Raw genomic sequence first — 14,092 nt, 5'->3', positions numbered from 1 at the left:
TATGATTTATCTAAATGTTTGACTTTAAATGGTTTTCTAAATATAATAATGCAAATTGTTGCTAAAAAGTATTATATATATATATATTTTTTTTAACAATTTGGAAAGTTTGGAAAATATTATAAATGTATCTCACGATCTAAATTTTAAGTTTCTCTTTCATTCTAACAATTGGAGTCGATGCAAAAATAACATTTTTAAACATCAGTTTTTCACTGATGGAGCCAATAAAACATTGTTAAAATCAAATGGGTATTTTTAGCACTGATGTAATAGTACATACTGCAGCTTTATATCAGACTGTGATCATTCTCTACTGTGGTTGTGCTGCCCTCTAGTGGCTCACCATGAAATACATAAATACATTTCTATATCAGAAGTTATCACCTGATTTATTATTAAACAGATACATTTTAATATTTTATATTTATATTTGTAGTATTTTTCCAACTCTTAAACATGAACAACTGCACAGTTTTAATCACAAGTATTTATTTGATCAAACTTTAATTAAATATTATATTAAATACTTATTCAGCATTTAAAATGTTTCAAATGTCTTTATTTTCCATTTGAGAAAAAAGAAAAAATGAAAAGAGGAAAATGGGAAAAAAGAAGAAAAAACACCTCAAACGCGCTTTTACTTTGAAAAAAAAAAAACTTTGTTGATCCATTCTCAACCCTGATAAAGAAAAGTCTTGAATTTTAATCTTTATTTCTGAATTTTCAAATAAAAATCCAAAAATCATCCATAGTTAATTTTTTAAATCTCCTTTTGTAAAGAGCCAAACATCCAGTGACTGATGTGATGCTTCAGTGATGGTTGTTCTGTTTTCTAACCAAAGCTGTAGCTGCTGTAACAGCAGAGCGTCACACGCCGTGTGTCACATGACTTTGTGTGTCTGAGTTCACGAGAGTTTTTAGGTGTTAGAGTAGAACCTGCAACCTGTTCAGGGGCTTTCTTAAAGAGACAGAGTCCCTGGAGGAGAAAACATCACCAAATGAAACTTTGGATCTAGTTTCAAACTATTTTTGCTGAGTTGAATCAAACTGAAGTTTGGATGAAGTGAAGAAGCTGGAGATGATAAAAGGTCACGAATAGAAAGATGTATAGAAAAGCCTCCAGTCAACGTCTATTCTAAATAGTTGACATTTGTAAATGAGAATGTTGGATGTTAAAAACTACTTTAGTTTGTAATTATTCCTGTGATGAAAATGTGTGAAGTTTGCATTAAATAATCCTGGTTTCTATAGATTTATGAACAGGGATAAATAAAGTGATCATAGAGCACATTTAGAACACTGCTTTATTATTCCAACCTAAAGGAAGCCTCTTATAAAACATGTTGTAACTGTATTTGATCTGGAAATCCATCCAAAAAATGAGTGAATCCATGAAATACACACTCCCAAAAAATGGATGATCCAGTGTTTAGTCAGACCCAACATGTTTCTGTTTCAACTCTAGTTCACATCAAATACAAGTGTGTGTTGAGAATAGTTGGAGGATCAAAGTGAAAGTGATGCTGACATAGCTGAATGTGTCCATCCTTAAAGCAGAGACGCCCAAACTTTAGAGGAAAACCAGTTTCACTGACAAATACAACAAACCAGGAAGTATTAATAGCCTCAGTTATACTGGGATTAAATGCTGAATAAATATAGAGAAATAGTCTAATAAACCCCCCCATGTGAAAGAATGAATATTGTGTGAAACAAAGAAAAACTCTAAGAGTCTTGACTTAGTTTCAGAATTCCTTTATTTCACTTTTATAATATCTGTGATCCCCAAAACTACTCACACTCTCTATTATTAAACCAACATGTGATTAACATTTATATGTTTATTGTTGTTCAAATAGATTTAATGATTTTACATATTTGAACAAAAGACAAAAATGATCAAATAAACACAAAAAGAAGAACATCAATAAAATCATTTCTTCAGTTTTTACTCATTTAATAGAAACAGATCAATAAAAGTTATTCCTCAAAATCAGATTTATTGACAAAATCATATCTTTTCTAATGTTTCCCTTTAATTATGTGGTTATTTTCTCTAAAGGTAAAGTTATTAACATTTGTTTTATCCATTATTTAATATTTAAACTGTTATTATTTTGTCCTGTAGGAAACACATGTTTATCATTATTGTTTATTTTAACCATAAAATACTAAATTCAGGAGCCATTGGAATATGTTTGTGTCTAATTATCCAACTATTAATTCTAGACCAAACCAACATGTGATAAACATATTGATCACCCAAAGTTGATCAAATGTTGTCAGAACCAACGTGTAACCCTTTAAATGAAAAAGCAGTGAATGTGATGAAAGTCCAAGAAAGAAGTGATCCATGGGACAGGACAGAGCTTTGGAAACACCAACATCCTGAAGTGATGAACAGAACATCTGGAGGATCAATGTCTGCACTTCTGACAGCTTGGACTTGAAGTCCAGTCCAAAGTGATGTTTGTTGTGGTGCGTTCAGGAGCTGGGTGCTGTTATCATCCCTCTCTGCTCCTCACTGGTCCCCTGAAGGAGCAAACACAGAGAAACATTATTACACAGCTTTATCATCACATCTATCAGCTTTATTAGCATTAAACATCAATGTCATGTTTAGAAGCTCAGCTCCATCTAACACATCATGTGATTGCTCTGGTTTGACCTCAAGCTTTTTCATCATGTTTTTATCATTTCATCACTTTGTCCATTTGATGATGTACTCACAGTTTTCATCTCTGACTCTCCAGCTGAGGAAGACGACGTGTCAGAGGCTGAAAAACACATCAAATCTAAGGTTAAAGTCATTTGGACATTTACACATATCAGCCATAACATTATGAACAGCTTCAAAATGTTAAACTCAAGCTGCTTTGGCTTTAATTCAGCATTTGCACTTTTTATTACTATTTATAATGAGAGCTAAATTCTCCAGGTGTTCAAAGGAAACAGATTTAACTTGTTTCCATGTGTTTCTACAAGATTCTACAAAATAAAGGAGATGAAATTTACTGGTTTAAAAACCAGGTCTCATTACTGATATTTGTTTTATTTTATTACTTAAGTACATTTAGTAGCATTTACTTTTTTACTTTTACTAAAGTAATGGAGCAACTTCAATACTTTTACTTTTATCAGTCATTTTTTATTCAAATATCTATACTTTTACTTGAGAACTGACGACAAGTGCTTTTCCACCTCATTCCCAACAGGATCCTCACTTTAAATTATCTAGATTTTTGCCCAATTTCTATTTCATTAAGGAAAGTGTTTTGCAATAATTTCAGGAAAATTAGTAGATTTTGTTGGAATTTGGAGTTTTTTCCAACAGTTTAACATTAAAAATGACTGAAATCATGTGATATAAACACCAGGAAAATGACGAGTCTCTGCAAATATAGTACGTTGGACCCAGAAATGAAACAAAAAAGAGAAAAAGGAATTAATTATTTAGATTGAGAGGGAAAGTTCAAAGAAATTCAACAAAAGACCAAAGGATTCATAGAAAACTCATTGATATTATCATTAAAAGTCACTCATAAACACAGTAAAAATGTAAATATCAGAAGGACTCACTGTTGGCACGTTTGAACCCTGAATGAAAGAAAACAGAGAAAAAGGAAAATAATGGATTCAAAGAAATTCAACAAAAGTGAAATAAAAGTGTTTTAAGATCCATAAAAACAGCTTTAATTTATTACCTCCAGAGCGTTTCCTCCACAGGAAGAATCCAGAGACGGCCCCCAGCAGAAGAAGAAGAAGAAGAAGACCTCCAACAACAGCACCAGCAACAACACCTACACACACACACACACACACACCACACACACACACACACACCACACACACACACACACACACACACACACACACAGTGTGATGCTGTGTGTGTCACTGAGCTCTGAGGGTGAACTCAGTGAGTCTCTCACCTCCATCAGACTTTCTCCAGTTGCTTAAAATCACACTTTTGTCCAGAGTGACTGTGAGATCTTCCTCCACACCTTTAATCTGGAACACACAGTCGTACCTGCTCCAGTCTTCAGCTCTGATCAGAGAAATGTTCAGGTCAACGCTCATCTGGAAGCTCCCATCATGGTTGGGGAGCATCTCTCCGTGGTCCACGCCCTCCAACACTCCTCCTCCTGGTCTTTCCTCCAGAACATCACAGCATAGCGGGGGTAGAAACCTGTAGCGTGGCAGGTGACTGGAGAGGAGGGAGTCCTCTGGAGGAGCTGGATGGAGGGAAGATCTGCAGAGGAACCACAAGGAGCAACAGTGAACTTTTAATGATAAGAGGAGGAGGAGGATTTATTGATTCTACTAATAATGTGATCAGTGATTATTAAAGTGGGTGTTTAGCTTGCAGCTCTACTGGAGAGTAAAGAGAGGTCAGTTTAGAGGTCATTTCATCATGTTCACTGTGAACATTTATCACAACTTTTAAAAACACTTTCAGGGACAACAAGAGAAAAGAGTTGAAGTAAAAAAAATCAGTCAAATGTTTCTATCAGCCTCAGTCTGCACGCTTTAAGTCATAAATATCACATTTTAAATAAATGAAGCATTAAAAAAGCCTTAAACATGACTCATCATTTATGATGTTTTCAGCCAGGGTTTATTTCAAATCATTTTATTTAGTTGAACTGCTTTTAATAATGTGTTTTGATCTGTTCTGAATGTGTTTGTGCTTATGTTTAAATGACTTAAAGCTGAGGATTGTTTAATACTTTATTTTCAGTCTCAATCAGATTATGGTACATGAGCTCAGACCTGATGTGAGATCGATCGTAGCGTATACGGCTCAGATCTGAACGTACCAACGGTTGATAAATGAGGACCACTGTGATCTGACGGTTCATTCACACTGATAAAGACACACTGTTGTCCTTCATGTGTCCTCAGAGGAGTTACCTGTTCTCATCAGGGAGCTCCGCCCAGCGTTCACGTACTTCTTCAAACCACTCAGGACATTCCTTAGTACGGTAGTGTATTTAGTTGTGACATAAACGCTTTGTCATTTTCCCCTTGAGTTAGTGATGAAAGCCTGTTGGTTTAGGCAGCACATAGATCTGTTCCTTCAGATTCAGACTGATGAAGTCTGCTCCATCAAAAACCATGTTGATCATAAACCATCACATCTCCAGTCTCATCGTCCCATTCACAGCCGAGCATATTCTGGACAATGTGAACACCTGAGAGACACAGAGATCTATTAACACACACGCACACACACACGCACACACACACATTTGAGGTCACTAGACCTGTGAGGAGGTCCGTCAGATTCTTTCAAGAAACTAGATTTTTAAAAACAATGCAAGACAATTTTTGCTCATTTTATCTTTTTCTTACAACTTCACCAAACTCACCATATTTTAACCTATTTTCATCATGTTTTCTTGCCATATTTTTGCTTCTTTTAATATATTTTTACTACATTTCCCACATTTCTGACACTTCTACATCACATTCTTCAGACATGTTCATCACTTATAAACCATTTCTAACCACTTTTACAACCTAATCTCACATATATTGATCCAGTATTGTCACTTTAACCTTTTTTTTCATGATTATTTTTAACAAATTTAACCACATTCACCATTTGTCATGTCCATTATTTACCAGTTTAAACTAAATGTTCCAATATTTACACTTTGAAACCCTTTTTAACTCTTTTTTCTGTCTGTTTTTATCCACTCTAATTTTTAAATTTTAACTAATTTCTGTGGTTTTTAAAATCCCATTTCACCAACTTTTCCACCATTTTTGGTCATTTTGAACCATTTTATTAGTGATTAAAACCAGGATTTCCATCTTTAAGATGACTATAATAATAATAATAAACGTTCCTGGATAACAGTGGATATTATTCAGATGAATAAATAAATGTGGTTATCACAGATTCATAGAACAATGGACCATCATTTTACTGACTTTATGGATGGACCCCAAAAATCTCTCCTTTATTCCCCCTTATAGATGGTCCTGTCTCCACATGACTGTTCTTCAATGTTCATGTCTGTGTTCAACCACCTTCAGCTACAGTGGGGGTCCCCGCTCTCTGGGACCTTTATTTTGGGGGTGGTGGTCTAAAAAAGGTTGAGAACCAGTGGTTTAAACCATTGATTCCAGCCTGCTCTTTATTCCACTCTAACAAACCAGTGATCTTACTGGGATGCTGCCTGTGCTTTGTCTCACTTCAATCAGTGTGTTCATACAAACAGAAAGAAAAGAAATGCTCCAAAACAAACGTCACCAAATGTGTGATCTCAGTCAAACATGACAAAGAGCTCCAAACTGGTGCAGACAAAGATCTGTGGTGTTGAAGTGGTTCCCAGTTAGTGTTGGGGCTCTGTTTATCTGGGTTTACTGTTTCCACTGCTTTTCTTTGCTCCACTCTCACAAACTCTGGTGTTTCTAAACTCTAAAGTCAGACTTTTAAAGGCTGAATGTGAACAAAGATGTGAAAGTAGGATCCAGTTTTAGGAGCAACACAAAGCACAGCTGCATGACTTTATGTGACCAACAGGAGGCGCTACTACATGTGACTGGAAACAGAAGAGCTTCAAGTCTCTCACTGACACCTTTAACATCATCACATCCAACGTCCACAACAATGGAGCTTCTTTCAGCGTCCAATGACAATCTAGTGACTCCGAGGGACGACGGAGGAAGTGCTGACGTCAGCATTTTTCCAGCTTTGGGAATGGTTCCTGCAGCATTCACTTAGTGATGCTGTGCTTTCTATTCAGGGTTTGAAGGACACGCTTTCAGTGTGTGTCCACACGTGTGTTTACAGCTACACAACAAGCATTAACACACACTGTCACACATCAGCATTAGAAAGAACAAGAGAACTTTAACTAACCTCCAGTTTGGTTGAAACGCTGCTTTAAGATTTCAATGTCGACTTTGAACACCTGCTGAGTACCCATTAAGTTACCAGTCTGTCTCTCCCAGTACTCTTCATCTGTTATGTCTTTCATCCAGTCTTGTTTAGGAACGTCTCTCCTGGTGTTACTGTCATAGTGATCAATCTGAACATCATCAACATAACCAACAGCCACAAACTCTGGGAAGTTTGGTACGTCAGATGAAGCTGTGTAGAAATATCTCAGAGTGTGCAGCACTGTAAGAAAAGGTCAGAGTCATGAATTCAGACACTGAACAACAACATGAACGTATCCACACAATCACACACATCACAGTGATCTCTGCTGTTACAAACACATTCATATCAAACTAAACTCATTGACTTTATAAACTATGTGTCTGACACTTTTCTCACGACTATTAGGAGTAATTAGACATTTTATTGTAGCAAAGCAGGAAGCTGATTGGCTTCATTGGTGTCAATATCACATAGGACAGCGCCACCTAGTGAAATGTCCACCAAAAGAAAGACGTCCTACTTTTTTATTTCATGTGGTGAGAAATTATTAATTATTCTTCATTGTTTTTTCCTCCTACAATGTTTATTTATATTTTGTTGGTACTGTCTTGTTTTTATTGTCTTTGTTTAAGTATTTGAAATAAGAAACTAAATTCAACAAACATAATAAACCCAGGTTTTTACAAACTAAATATTTTTCCACTTTTCTAATAATTTATTTACTGTAAAGATTCTTTAAAGACATAAAAACTGATGTAAGTCAAATGTTTATCATTAAAAAAGAATCCAATAGAAGAGAGAGCAGAAAGTGAACTTTAAACACAGTTAATGTGGTTAAATGATCTTATTTCATTTATTTAAACAAAGTTAAAATAGGACAATTTGAAATAAGCCAATTTTCTAATGATTTATTTACTGTAGATATTCATGTATAAATATTAAAACACTAAAATCAGATGTGTGTCAAACTTGTAACTTTATATTTTAATAGAATAAATTTCAGAGAAACTACAGTTTAGTCACAGTTAATGTGGTTGAATGATGTTCAGTTTTAAAATGAAAATGAAAGTTTTTATTGAAGAGACTCAACTAGTTAAACAACAATGTTAAAAAGATACAAACACATTCAACTAAATGAACAGAAAAAACATTTACACTTTTAAAAGTCTGAATAAATAAGTTTAAATATTTAAAATACATTTTTAATTAAAATCAACCCAAACACCAATAAAGTGTTTATCATTTTATGAACATTTTATTTGTTGTATAAATTCCTTCAAAGGTCCTAAATCTAAATGTTAAATCTTGAGCTTTCATTTTGGTACTTTCCTTGAATTTGCATATTAGCTAAATATTTTGTTTCACTCGTAACATTTAGATTTGACATTTTCACATTTAAATTTAACATTTAGATTAAGATTTAACATTTAAGATTTACATTTGACATTTAGTTTTAACATTCAGATTTAGATTTAATTTTAACATTTAGATTTAACATTTAGATTTAACATTTAGATTTAATATTTAACATTTAAATTTAACATTTAAATTCAATATTGACGAGAAATTTACAAGAAAACAAATTGTCACAAATTTCACAAATATTGCTGCTGTAAATCTGGTCAAAACAGAAATAATTTACATACGTTATTTAAACGTGGTTTGTTGCTAAATATTTTTAGTATGAGAAACTTTACAATCATAATTGTATATTAATTTGTAATGTTTTTAAACATTTATTTCAAACTCTCAGATTGACTCTGAGTAGAAAACAGTCAAAGCTAAAATGTAAATGTGACGTCACACTACCGTAAATAACCTGTTGGGAATTAATGACGCAGAGGCTTTTGTGTCATTGTGACTCATTTGAATTTAAACACAAAGTCAATGTTTGTGTGTGGACTTGTAGACCAACACTGTTTCTTTATCAACTCTAAAATCCTTTTTTTGTGCTGATTTGTGGTTAAAACAAATGTCCTGAGTTTACACACGGGTTGTAAAGTAGAAATCATTGTAGAAACGATGTCAGATTGAATCAAACTTACCTGAAGTTCCAGGAACAGACTGTAGACTCAGGCAGAGAAGTGAACAAAACCAACAGGAAATCTGCATTTTGGAGCTTTTTTTTCCTTCAAATTTCTCTAAAGATTCAACGTTTGTTCAGAAGAACAGGAGCGATTGTTTCCTTGTTCCTGAAGAACTCTGAGAGAGAATAAAAAAACAGAGAAAAAACAGGAGCTTATGGTTTCTCTCCACCAATAGGATTTCACAGAGGGCGGTGCGTCATCTGTTGCCAACTGAGAGGAAGGATCTCAGGTTGTAAAACGAAAGTAAAACTAAACTAGAACTAAAATGTAGTGAAAACAACAAGAATGTCCTAAAATAAGTGTTTAAATAACCAACTCTGATAGATAAGACATTATGATAGATATAAATAAAATATAAATACAATATGTAAAACGTTTTACATGGACAGGATTAGGATATTACAGTCAGATAGTTTTTGTTTTTATTTCTAACAAAACAAAAGTCAAATCTTATTTTAATTGTCAAAAATTAACAATTAAATTATCCCAGCTCCTAAAACTGTGTCCACGTCATGTTTACATGGTAACTAAGTCATGTACATATGCAGTAGATGCAACGTATAAAAAGTACTTGTATCCAGTATGTGTGTGAGTTATGTTCATATTTTTTTCCCATTGTTAAAATAATTCTGCGTTGTTTTTTTTTCTCCATGAATTAGTTAAACTCCTCCTAAACCTGCTGTAAAGTGGACAATTAATTAATCAGAGAATAAAACAAGTTTATTCCTATTTTATCATAAACATATAAATACTCCTGAGTCTTTAAAAGTTGTAATTATTATAAATTTGTGAAAGTGATTCTGTTGTTTTAAAACACTTTCAGACAAATTACAAATAAAACACATTGAAATAAAGCTTTGTAAAAGTTTTAAAATCATGTTTTAAAACAAGTGTTTGTGTTAAAGAAGAAGAAGTGAACTAACAGGATTCAGGTGTTGTTGTACTGACGTCAACCTGACACATTATAATGTTCCACACCTAAATATTATAACATGCCTCCATTTTGTGCTTTGTTTTGAAATGGCTGACACACACGTTTACCTGTTTGTATCTTTGTGGCTCATATTACGCAGACCTCAGCTGTTTTTCCTGTGAGGAATGAACACATATCACTATCATTTTTATTTTACATCAGAGAAAAAGAAAAACCTCTATTAAAAATAAATAAATAAATACTTAAATAAAAGAAAATAAGGCTAATCATGACTTTTTTACCTTTATTTTGTCAGATTCTGTTCATTGATTCTATGAGTTCAGTTTAAAGGAGCATAGGGCAGGATTTGTGACAAAATAAACATTTTTTTAAGTTTTTTAACGCTACGAGTGATTAAATATTCAGAACTAAACAGAATGAGCACACACACATTTAAGACCAAATGTCCTGTAGTTTTACAGACGTGACTTTAAATGACGTAGATACAGATTCTTGGAGAAGAAGAAGAAGAGAAGAAGAAGAAGAGAAGAAGAAGAAGAGAAGAAGAAGAAGAAGAAGAAGAAGAAGAAGAGAAGAAGAAGAAGAAGAAGAAGAAGAAGAGAAGAGAAGAAGAAGAAGAAGAAGAAGAAGAAAGAAGAAGAAGAAGAAGAAGAAGAAGAAGAGAAGAGAAAAGAAGAAGAGAAGAAGAAGAAGAAGAAGAAGAAGACAGACTGGTGTTCTTTAGTATCTGAATGTTATCCATTTATTATTGAAAATAACATTGTTTCTCTACTAAAGATGAAGGATTAGGATATAAAACATGCACTGACGTGAGTCCATCTGAAAACCATCAACACCATTAAGTAAACACTGAGGAGAAACTTATTGCATTACTTTCACCACAACTGGAAAAAATGTCACAAAAAAAAAAAAAAACTTTGATTAGAAACGTTTGAATCACAGAATAAACACGAGTAATGAATTAAAAACAAGTGAGTGCAGCGTTCTGTGCATTTGGACACGTTGGTACTCGACTGAACTGATAACGTTCTTTTTAAAGGCTTTTAATCAGCAAACATCAAACCTGGTGATGTTAGTTTGCAGTGTTAGCACATGTTAGCTTTATTAGCTCTACAATGTTAAATGTTTCTAAAACAGAAAGCACTTTTATCAACAGTTGAGTTTGTTGTACTTTGTTGGTTTTAAATGTGAAGAAATGCACAGAAGTCATCTGCAGAACAAATTCTTCCTTAAAATACTGAATGTGTGGCTTGTTTCAGAGATAATAGTGGTTCAGCAAACGAAAAATCAGTGACGGTAAAATTAAAATAAAACATAAATATTTCGATCCTTTCAGGAATGAAAACGAACACGTTTCTGATTTTTAACGAGGAATTAAAAAAGAAAAGAATGAGTCGTTCATCAACAAATCTGTATTTTGGAGCTTTTTTTTCCTTCAAATTTCTCTAAAGATTCAACGTTTGTTCAGAAGAACAGGAGCGATTGTTTCCTTGTTCCTGAAGAACTCTGAGAGAGAATAAAAAAACAGAGAAAAAACAGGAGCTTATGGTTTCTCTCCACCAATAGGATTTCACAGAGGGCGGTGCGTCATCTGTTGCCAACTGAGAGGAAGGATCTCAGGTTGTAAAACGAAAGTAAAACTAAACTAGATCTAAAATGTAGTGAAAACAACAAGAATGTCCTAAAATAAGTGTTTAAATAACCAACTCTGATCTGGGATCATATTAATGTTCAATGTGATTAAACTAGGTTTATTTTTTAATTAGTTGAAGAAAATATCAAGTTGAGTTGTTCACATGTATTTTTTCTCAGATTATTAGTCATTTTCTTATTAACAAAATTGTGTTGACGAAACTGTACTTTTATAGGATATTAAATGTTTCAGATACTTTTTATTATTAATTATATTAATTAAAACTACAGGTGATTGAAGGACTCATAGTTAAACTAATGGTAAAACTAAAAGGTACAGAGTTTAGTGCAAATGACAAATATATATATATATAATATATATAATATATATAATATATATATATATATAGGAACATATTCATATAAAAAGCTTGTAATGAAGTAGAAAATGTATATTTGGTATTTAAAAAAATATTTGATACCATTATAAAACCTCTGATTTCTATGTTTCTGAGTAATGTATCAACATTGAGGAAAAAGTTAATCAATAATCAATTTTATGGATTAAAGTTGGTAGATTTGTGTTTTATTTTGAAGTCATAAAACACAAACACGACAAAACTTTGACATTTGTTCAAATCTCTTTCACTTTGGAATTTGCTGCTGGAAAATCATCGATCATGTATTCAACAAACTGAGTTGATTTATTGATTAGTTTGGTTCCTCCAGGTGTTTTAAAGTATGGCTCTGTTTGATGTCAGTGGGTACAAACCCTATTCACCTGGACGGGCCACACATTATTGCTCCGGGACAGACGGATCTCATGGACAGACCCAACCACTACAGCTTTGGTACCATGACTCAGCAGTTCTCTGTTCCTTTGGGTGTAGACGTGAGTATAAACACAGACTTTTTCATTATTTCAAATCAAAGCTGTAGCTGCTGTAACAGCAGAGCGTCAGACGCGGTGTATCACCTGACTTTGTGCGTCTCCATGCGTCCGCGGCGCGTAAAGACGCACAAAGTCTAAGAACTATCAGATAAACCCAGATGTGTGTAATAAACCCTCGTGGAGTGTCATTCAACCCTTCTTTGGTGTCACGTCCTCAGCCCTCGGGGTTTGTACAGTCCTGTAACCGTGACGGAGGAGTTTGTATCGAACTGAACCACGGCACCACCACCCTGGCCTTCAAGTTCAGACACGGAGTCATCGTGGCTGTGGACTCCAGGGCCTCTGCAGGGAAATATCTGGGTATGAGCCACTCTTTGACTTTGGTTCATTTCTAACACCTGTAAATATCCATCAGTGAATAAAGTTACAACCTGTGTGTTTATCTGAAGTCATGGAAAGAGATGATGGACGTACATTTGTGTCTTTATTATTCAAGAAAAATCACTTCAATCTAATAAAAGTATTCAAATGTACATTTTTTTAGGTGCAAAATATGATTTTATTCATTTTAACATTTATTTTCTTTGATTGAATAATAAAGACACAAATCTACCTCCATAAACAATAAGTTAAATACAATAAACCAAACACACCTAATAAAAAGTCGTGTCCCCCTGGATTTGACACGTCAGTGAAAAATAATCATAAACTAAGTAATAATGAGTTGTGTTGACTTCATTTCAGTGTTTAAGTCACTGATTAAATACATATATATATATATATATATATATATATATATATATATCACTAATTTTATCACCTCTAGGTCAGACATGGACAACAGGAGGCTCGGGGGCCACATGCGGTCCATGGTCTAATTTTGTGTGGCCCCCCCAAAGTAAACAAACAAAGTGATAAAAAGAAACACAAAAATAAAAACACAAAAAATAAGAGAAATTTATAAAATGACAAGAAAATAAAGTAAATGAATAAAAACATAAAATTACATTAAAATAGACAAAAGGACAACAAACATAAAAATAATGTATGAATTAATGACAAAAATACACAAAATGATTTAAATAAACATATAAAATAGTAGTTTAGGTGAAACACTGTCTATATTCTATGTATCAGAGCTTTAAATGAACTTTTTAGATCAGCAGCCAACATGACTAGTAGATTCTTAAAGTTACCAACCAAACATATTTTACACCAGACACATTTTATTCATGTTTCTTTAAATTGTTTTTATTTAGTTGATTATAGAAATACATTAAAATGGTAAAAATATAAACATTTCATTTAAAAACAACGTTGTAACAATGTATAAATGTGCTACATATTGTTGCCTTGCTTTGTTGGACAAGTACAAAAAATGACTATTCTGAAAAAATACAGTTTTAAATACATAAACAGTGTTGTCTTTATTGTTAATATGATTTATTTCAGCCATGTTTGTGAGATATTTTGGACGTGCTGCGTCAGCAACACTGAAGTCGGAGTTTTAAAGCTGAATTGCAGAGTTCCGAGGGTCCTTGAACGCAGCATGAGAGTGAGTAGATTGCACGTGCTCCAGGGCCCAGTTGTTCATAAGGTTTAATCTGGATAAAAACTATCGGATTCTGAAATCCCTCTTTTGTTAT

At 33.4% G+C, this 14,092-nt stretch overlaps 2 pseudogenes; one reads left to right on the top strand and one right to left on the bottom strand.

Annotated features, from left to right (window-relative positions):
- Window positions 1–2,379: 2,379 nt before the first annotated feature.
- On the bottom strand, window positions 2,380–9,127 carry LOC114471800 (major histocompatibility complex class I-related gene protein-like; annotated as a pseudogene).
- Window positions 9,128–12,295: 3,168 nt separating this feature from the next.
- On the top strand, window positions 12,296–14,037 carry LOC114472529 (proteasome subunit beta type-8-like; annotated as a pseudogene).
- Window positions 14,038–14,092: the final 55 nt, after the last annotated feature.

The sequence above is a fragment of the Gouania willdenowi genome, chromosome 11 (assembly GCF_900634775.1).
Source record: "Gouania willdenowi chromosome 11, fGouWil2.1, whole genome shotgun sequence".
Lineage (NCBI taxonomy): Eukaryota > Metazoa > Chordata > Actinopteri > Blenniiformes > Gobiesocidae > Gouania > Gouania willdenowi.
This window is presented reverse-complemented; position numbering and strand designations above follow the sequence as displayed.